Source organism: Melospiza georgiana, chromosome 5, assembly GCF_028018845.1.
Source record: "Melospiza georgiana isolate bMelGeo1 chromosome 5, bMelGeo1.pri, whole genome shotgun sequence".
In the NCBI taxonomy this organism is placed as follows: domain Eukaryota; kingdom Metazoa; phylum Chordata; class Aves; order Passeriformes; family Passerellidae; genus Melospiza; species Melospiza georgiana.
Window position 1 is genome coordinate 7,486,775 of NC_080434.1, and position 9,530 is coordinate 7,496,304.

Genomic DNA, 9,530 nt, shown 5'->3' on the forward strand with positions numbered 1-9,530 from the left:
AGATATGGATGCCAGCTCATTCATTTTGTGGAAAGTCTTGAACCTCTTAGCTCCTTATTCTATGTGAATGCTTTAACTGTTTAAGTATTCCACAAAACAGAAGACAGATCACCTTTACCATCTCTTATTTTAAGGTTTTAAAAGTGGTGAAAAGATCCATATTTTGATTGAAGTCAATGTGAAGCTGCACAGGTAAATACATGGGCAGAAAATACCCACTTTTTCAGACTAATAAATGCTTTGAGTTTCAAACAGCTACCACTCCTAATCCTAGCAAGATGGCAGTCACTGAAAATAATGGAATTTTTTGCATTAGAGAAGTTTTGCCATGAAAAATACAGTCCCTTACATGGTTGAGCAGCACTTTTGAGAATCACAGTCTTGGATTTAGAAGCTCAAACCATCTACAGATCCACTTTTGGCACTATAATAGTTTCATGGACCTTGGCCTGAAACCCCCTGAGTCCTGATTTGAACTAGAACGATGAAAAACTGTAGCAATCTGCTATGGGAAAGCTTTGACTCTGCTTTTGGTTCCCAAGCTATCTGCATGCCAGGAGCTATTGGTGCTAGTGCTGTACCAGCTGCCATGAGGACTGCCTCCTCACTAATGCTACTGGCTGAGAGATGTAGGGCAAAAGGCTAGTATAGACACATCTCTGATTGTTTAGGCTGATTATTTGTTCTCAGAGCGATAGAAGGAAACTATGCAATGAATTTGTGCAATAAATTAGGCGTTAAGCAAAGTGTTTTCCCAGTTACTGATAATTTTGCAAAGTTTGCTGATTTCTTCAGCTGTCATTCTCTTTTGAGTTTGCTACCGTGCTAATTAACCTGTGTCAATTCTGCTTGATTAGTCATAGACCTAAGTTAATCAGCATAAAATAATTCATGTGTGTCTTAGCTTCATTGGATTACATTTAGTCACGCAATATTTGATTAGTCTTCGTTCCTAGATTCAGATTCCTAGCGTATGATTTTGAATTTGTACATAGTTACTCTCTAAATTTTTGGACATCTTTGCTGGTTGTTGAGACATCCTGCCTTGAACTTTATCTGCTCCAGATGCCAGATGTGGTTAGTAACTTTGAGCTAGAGCCCAGAAACTTAAAAAAAAAAAAAGGAAAAAAAAAGGCCAAAACAGATATGGAAAAAAAACCTACAGTGGTGCCAAGATCCACCCTCACTTTTCATGCACAGAAGGTACACTGAAAACTTTGAGTAAACAAATGCTCCATCTACACACTTAATGCTGTGAAAACATGACCTTAGCAAAATTGCAAAAAGGAAACCACAAGGCTTCAGCCTAGTAGTAGACTTTGTACTTACTAGAGCCCTCTGATTCAACATATATAGAGTTTAATTGTGTCTTATTCCTGGGAAGCCCCTATGTGACTGACTTGAAGATAACATATTTCTACCTTACAGAAGATATGCCTGGGAACTGGACTTATGGACTTGGTCCTAATCTCATTAAATCCAGCAGGAGAAAAAAAAAACCTTACTGTACAAGTGTAAAAATATCACACATTGAAATTTCTTTTTTCTCATTTAAACAAGTACAATTTTTAAAGGTATGGAATCAGATTAGTTCATCAAAATGCTCTTTGAGATGAACATACATATGCCTTTCTTGGCATTGATCTCTGTCGGTCCCATGTAATGTCACCTAAGCCAGAAAAGAAAACATAAACTCACTCTATAAATACACCAGCTTGTACCAGTTTAGGTATTTTATAATGGGCTAATTTATCTTTCAAACAGAAATAAATGAAATGGAAAACCAGCCTATTTCCTAGATATGGAAAGATATGCAAGCTATGCATATTTGTATAAACACACACAAATATACATTGATTATTGAGTGCATATTGATATAGAGACAACAGAATGAAATACACCTGAATTAGATTCTAAAAAAAATCAAGCATTCTTCAAAGATAATGCTCTATCTTTAAAAAGTGTTCTGAAAAAAATGTGTGAAATAGATTTAGGTAACTTTATAAACATTACAGTACTGTCACAATATCAAAACCAGGATTCTACTCATTCTAAACATAGATCCACATATTCTAAAATCCTATCTTTGATAGTCACCAGAACATATGAATACATACATGTGTGTGTATATATATATTTATGTTATAATCTACCACATTTTGCTGTCTCACCTTCAGTGATGGTAATTTTGGGTCTAAGGGCACGGGAGCACACGATTTCCAAATGCTGGAAGTCAAGGCAGAAGACTCAGTTGGCTGAACAGAATCTTCTCAGGAAATAAGGCAAAAAATGAAGGCATATGCACAGTGGAAGCAAGGTCAGGTGACACAGCTAGAATAGAAAGATGCTGCTTGCCATTGTAGGGAGAAAATTCATGTGGCCAAAACTCAAGCACAGTTGAAGATGGCCAGAAATGTGGGGGGCAATAAGAGGAGCTTTTTTCAAATCCATTAAAGGCAATAGGCAGTGTAGAAATAACATCAGCCCATTACAGGGACAGGATGGTCACCTCACAAACCCAGACACAGACAAGACAAAGGTGTTTAACACATTCTTTGCCTCTACCTTCAACGTGGATGATGGAACAAGAGGATCTGAGCTGGAGGACCACGACTGCAAGGGTGATCAAATTCCAGCCAACCCTGAAATTGTGTGCGATCTGCTGCTCCAGCTGGATCCCTACATATCTATTGGTCTGATGGGATTCAGCCAAAAATATTCAAAGAGCTGGCTGATGTCATTGCAAAACCTATCTCGATGATTTTGAGCATTCTTGGGAATTCAGAGAGGCCCCAGCTGGTGACCATTGTTGCAGTTTTTAAGATGGTCTAGTAGGAGGACCCCAGAAACAACAGGTGTGTCAGTCTCACTTCAGTGCCTGGGAAAGTTGTGGAGAGGATTATTCTGGGAGGTAATGAAAAACACCCGAAAGACAATGCAGTTATTGCTTCAGCCTGAGAAAAAGAAACTCAGGGGAGAGTCTCACTTCCCCTCACACTTCCTCATGAGGGGCAGGTACTGATTTCTTTTGATGACCAGTGGCGAGACCCAAGGGAATGGCCTGAAGCTGGGCCAGGGGAGGGTTGAGCTGGATATTAGAAAAAGATTCTTCACCCAGAGGGTGGCTGGGCACAACTGGAACAGGCTCCCCAGGGAAGTGGACAGAGCACCAAGCCTGACAGAGTTCAGGAGTGCTCAAGAAGTGTTTGGACAATGTTCTTGGGCACACAGTGTGACTCTTGGGAACAGAGCTGTTCAGAGCTGTGAGTTAGATTTGATGATCCTTGTGGGTCCCTACCAAGTCAGCTCATTATGTGATTCTGTAAATTTCATTGATAATTTTTTGAACTTGTTTAAAATGATATGAAATCCTATGGCAGCGGACAGTCTAACCACATTGTGCATGCTGTAGCGATTCTGACACCACTAGCATGTCTTTTAAATAGTGAAGTATTACTTTTTTAGTTATACACTGATGTTGAGGAGCCATATGAACAGACAACCAAAGTACAAGGCTTATTCATAAAGTCACACTTAATTTGTACTCACAAGTTCTTAGCAGCTCAACAGAAAAGTTTCCTGTTTAGATCACACACCTCATTCTCTCAATGAACTGTACCAAAAACTTATGTATAGAAGGCCATAGCTGAGTTATCTGAGTCAACCAGCTGGGACCAGGTGCCTCACAGCTTGGCATTGCTTCACTTGGAGATGGTTGAACAATGGTCATTAACTGTAGATTAATACATGAGAGATAGATAGATAGATAGATAGATAGATAGATAGATAGATAGATAGATAGATAGATAGATGATAGATAGATATGTGTGATAGATAATTACATGCGTGAGAAAAATTAAATACTTCCTGTAAATATTTTTTTAATTTTCTCCAGTTCAAAGACATATGGGACAATCTTTCAAACAATTTTTCTATGGGCATATATAAAATGAAATAAGGTTAAACTATCTTTGCTGCCAGATTCTGCCTGGTTTACCTCAGGATGGAATTAATCCAATAACAACTTCCTTTTGAATATGGCATTCTTTAATTTAAAAGAATAAACTTCCTATAAGAAAAAGTGCCATGCTGCTGACATTTGAGATTTTTGACTCATTTCTTAATTTCATTTAATGCGATAATTTCTAGAAACTACATCACTCATCAGTTTTTTACTTCCTCCTTCATACCTTTTCTTTCACTTCTGGTTCACTTTTTCTTGTTATTTCTGGATGTGATTACATCATTATTCTGACCAGTTGTTAATCTCTAGCATACAACAAGTTTTATCTAGCACTTAAGTTTTTGCATATTATTTTCTTTACTCCAAATCTTTTCTTTCAGTAGTAGCAAATGTTCCCTAAAACATACATCTCACAATCACTCTGCAGCACAAAATAATCTGCCCCAACTCAAAAAAAATCCTCTTTTTTTCTTAAAACAGGGCATCCACAAAGTGATGCACCTCAACAATGACTATATGTATAGAAAAATGGAGGGAGTCAAAACACTAGAAAGATAATCAGACCATCTATCACTATCAGAGCATACAGAAAACCGGAGAGCAGAAAAAGAGGATTGATTCTTTTCACGGTTCCCTGCTAATTCCTTATTCTCAGATTTGGAATGTGGAATGAAGATTTTTTTGGAGTTTCTCTCTTTTTTAGTTTTTTTTTTTTGTTTGTTTGTTTTTTTGTGTGTGTGTGTTTTTGTTGTTGTTGTTGTTTGGGGTTTTTTTGTTGTTGTTTTTGGGGTTTTTTTGTTCTTCTTTTCAAAGATTAAGACATAAAATAATGTTTCTTCTCAACTGGATAGTACTCAAAGAAAGCACATTAGTAGTACCTATCAAATAAAATAATTAGTTAGACTCCATTATTTAAACAAATATCAAAATCCATTTAACTCTGTGGTTTTAATCCCTTAAATAAATAGACAACAAGTCACCTGCACTAGAATTACACAGTTCTAAGAAACTCAAGTTACTGTACTGGGTAGCTAATGTGACTTTAATTGCTCACTCTAGCTTTTTAGGAAGCCCTTTAAAATTTGATTATAAGCCTACAATATTTTCTTTGCAAACATATAGATATTTGCAGTGCTTGATGGGTTGATAATCAAATTAATAGGGAAGACAGTCACTCCTGCATACAGTGTGTTGCCAAACTTGCAAGAGGCATGGGAGGAGTTCACATATTTTTGTTTTGGTTTTGCTGCCAGCTGCAGTACTGCTGTGGTGTTTAAAGACAGTGCCAAATACAGGGTTTGAGAGGTTCTCCTATAATTATATCAGATAGAGAAAGGGCAGGGCATGCTTTAACACTGAATCTTTCCTTATTCACTTAGAGCTTGTCTCAAGCCTTGAGAAGTTTTAACACCTTGCAGAACTGCCTTCCTAGCAAGGCCTCATGCTCATCTTGTCATTCTTCCAGCAGACTATATTTTTTTAAAATATGTTATTTATTTTCAAGCATGGGATTAATCCCAAATTCACTTATCTAGTAACTTTTTTTAAGTGATTTTATTAAGAATGTTTCTATCCTTCTTGAACCTTGTGTTACCTTAATTGCTTTAACCTTTTTTATTTTTTTTAACAGAATTAAGTATCTAAGGGGAAGCACAAGTAGCTAAGTGTTCCTCAGTTATATGACCTATATGCAGGACAATGGATTGGAATATTTATCACTATGATGCCTGAGATACAGACTGAATTAATGCTGAGCATGGAGGGAGTAATTTGATCAAGGAAAGGCATGTTGGAGAGCTAGAAAGCCTCTCTGAATAGGTACTCAGGAGAGCATTTCTAAATCTTTTGTCCTTAGCTTCCTAGGCAGCTATTTTCTTCACCTCTTCTCAAGATATTTGGCACTACATTATTTTATTAACTTCAAAACTCTTCTCTCAGTAGTAGTAGATGTTTCCAAAATTACAGGAATCTCAACCTTCCTTCTCTAAAGTCAATTAAAGGCATTCTAAAAACCAGTCATCATCTCTCTGTGTCTCATTTATTGTCACATCCTCCCACACGTTTTGACACATCTTTCCACAAATATATATACTTTTTAGACATTCTCAAGAATCAGGAAATTGCATTGTACACGTTTCTCTGTCTCTTTTTTATCATCTCCAGTGACTTGCCTTTTCTACTTTATAAAGCTAAGTGATCTAACTTTCACCGTATGGTCCTCTTTAAGCTGACAAAAACTTTTTATTTTCATCAACTACCTTTTCTCTTATGACAATACTACAAACCTCAATTGCTTTTATTTTCAAAAAACCCCACATTATTGCTTTTCCTACCCTGCCTGCTATTTTTGAAAAGACAGACAACAACAGAACTATTTGTTTTAGTGTCTTACTACAAATCTCACCATGAAAGTCATGATATGTTCAACATATAGTACAAGCACTATGAAAACAATATTTTTGACAACTATATTCTTGTACTCTACTTTGATGTATCTGTTTTTCTCTGATTTGACCCAAGTACATTACATTTTTGTACATGTTCTGCTGCTGTCCTAAGTGAACAAAATAATCTAGCCACTCACTACCATGATATGATGTCGTCCCCTAAAAATGCATTTTGGCAAGCCTCTGAGCCTGTTATTCATTCATTTTCTTGCCCTCTGAGTTAGTTAGTTAGATATTTCTGGCAGTCAGTCTATGTCGTGAACTCTCTTGTATACACAGCTAGGTGTAATATCTGATATGTAGCATAGCTTCATAAGCTCCTCTTCTTATGCAGCAATTTATGCCTTTCAACATAATACATGCAGGGAGAAAATACATAAATTGCATTATGAATATGCCTCTTGGACATGGAAAACTCTTTCATACTCGCTGTAAATTTCCTGTTAATGCAAAAACACACAACACATAAAGTATGTGGCCTGAAATCTGTCTTTTAATTACCCCATGCAAAGCTGGACATTTGGGGCATTTCTCTAGTTTTGCATTCCACCTGTTCTTCTTAGCAGAAGCTGGGGAAATGCACTGAGCTGCATACCAAAGCACACATGCTGATTAGCTGTGTTTGTATGCCCTGCTACACACACTGCCTGATAATTCATTTCCCGTGTGACACCACTTGGTCTTTATAGCAACTCGGATAACACCTTGCAGAGAATGAGAACATGGTAACAAAAAATGAATGAACAGGGTGACATATGTCTGAGAGGTCATATTTCTGTCTTCTCTACAAAAATAGATTTAAACAACCTGGAGCTCCTTCACTTTGATGCCGCTGTGGCCTATGAGGAACAGTGCAGTAGAAGCCACGGACTTAGTAAATGGAGAGAAATGGAAGAGGAGCCACAGAGATAAAAGGAAAGCGGAAAAAGACTTATTGCTAGCCAAGAAGTTTACTAGAAAGCAATAAATGAAATGACATTCTGTACACAAACAATATGCAAAGGTTAATAAACATTCAACATTGCACCCTTGTGCAGGAGTTTGTGTGAAAGATTTGACCTCAGCAGCATGTAAGACATTATTTAGTAGTATTATTATTTTTTAACTTTGAACAGAAAATGCATGGAATTACTTTCCTCTCAAAGCACTAAAATCAAGTATTTGTGTACTCATTTAGTATCTTTTCATGCCTGTGATTTTAGATAATAGTTTTTTGTGATGCTTTCGAGTCTAGTTAATGTATTACACAAAAACTCCTTAGGGCAAGCATTAGTGTAAATTTCACTTTGGTGAAAAAAATCCCAAATATGATAAAATTTGGTTTGACTCTTGACTCATGCACCATTATTAACTGTCTCACATTTTCTTAAATCAGCATATCAGCTTAAATAAGCGTACCAATATACACAGAATAAGGTAACCACGGCATATACTCAGTCTTCTGCAAATTGGCCACTTATGAAAACAGATCATTTATGGTATGCTACTGCCTGATGTGACAGCTCTTCCAACTTTTTGTGTGAGGTTGAGTACTTTTTATCTTAAGGTTGGGTTATTTGAAAAGGTGGGTCATTAAAAAATTGACAATGGAAGTCCTCATGCTTCTATGAAACTTTTCTTTAAAATTGAAGGAAAGGTTCAAAAACTGTCAATTTATGAATAGAAGAGAAAAATATTTCATTACTACTCCCTACCCCCCAAGTTTCACCAAGAGGACTGAGATGCTAACTCAGGATTTCTAACAGATATCTACAAGAAGCTTCTTCCTAGGGCAATATTTTATCTTTTATGCAGTTGGTCAAATTAAAAACTTGTGATGGTAAAGGACTATGTGGCAGCAAATTTCTTAGGAGTACCTGTAATTAGTTGGCAACAAATCCAGTGCAGTTTGAAAGAGCAAAGCACACATGTCCCTTACAGCCAAGTGATCTCTGCTGGCTCCAGAGGTAAATCACAGAGCCATCCTTCTATTACTTCCATCCTGCAGAGGATTGGCACATCCTGTTCTAGTTAGGAACATTGTCTCTTATATCAAACATATTTCTCCAAGGTTATGGGTATCAGTGTGGATCCTTTTTTTGCCATCTTGGAAGATGTATCATTTGCATTCTTTAATGGAATAATGGCAAGAGTTTGTTCAGCCAACAAAACCAGGTTAGAAACTCTGGCTTAGTTTATCAGAATACTTCTAAACAATTTCAACCTATGATACCTAGGATTGTATTCAATCAAGCAGATCTCTGGACACAGAATTATAAGCTTTTTTTTTTTTTTTTTATGGAAACAGTGTGTGCACTCAGATCTTAAAGCATTCCAGCATTTCTAAAGAGTCCAGATTGTTCTTAACATTCATGCCAAATTATCAACAATTTAGAAAACTGTTGCCAAAGGTCATTCCAACTACAGCTGTTTGGAATACAGAGGGGTTTATTGATCTTTTCCTTTGCATAGCTCTTTAAAAAAAAATACATTGTGGAAATAAAGACCAAGACAGATGCTGATCATTGCCATAGGAGAGGGAAGGAAGGGGAAGCAGGGGCAGGTGGGTATCAGGGTTAAATTGCAGGTGAAAGACTCAATGCTCTTGTTAGATCCCTATGTGGTAATACTGCTCTCATGATGTGACTTTAACCTGTCACTGTGCTTGTGTCCCAACAAATTAGGGAAGCTGGCTCAGCTGGTTGGGACGGAGCTCATTAGGCATGGCACTTTGGGTGGCATAATATTCACAGCTCCAAAGTAAATTGTAGTCCTCCCCAGAAACACAGGTATCATATGTGAACAAATCACTTATCCCAGAGGCCACCTTTGACTGTTCTTCTGAAGTGTGGTGAATCATGATCTTTAGGAAAACTCGATGGCTGTGATCCATTCTAGCAGCTGGATTATATTAGTTCGCATTTTTAGGACAAAGGTTATAATAACGAGATCTTGTGTTATTTGATTTATTCAATTAGGTAACATAGTTATCTTAATGGTTCTGTAACAGTTTGCTGGGTGATGTAATTTCTTTCTTCTAGGTAATACAAAAGAAGGGAATTCTGTAGATAAAGGCAGACTTGTAGAAAACAGAAGAGGGATAAAAGAGAGGGCAAAATAGGAACATTGTTACTGAGGAA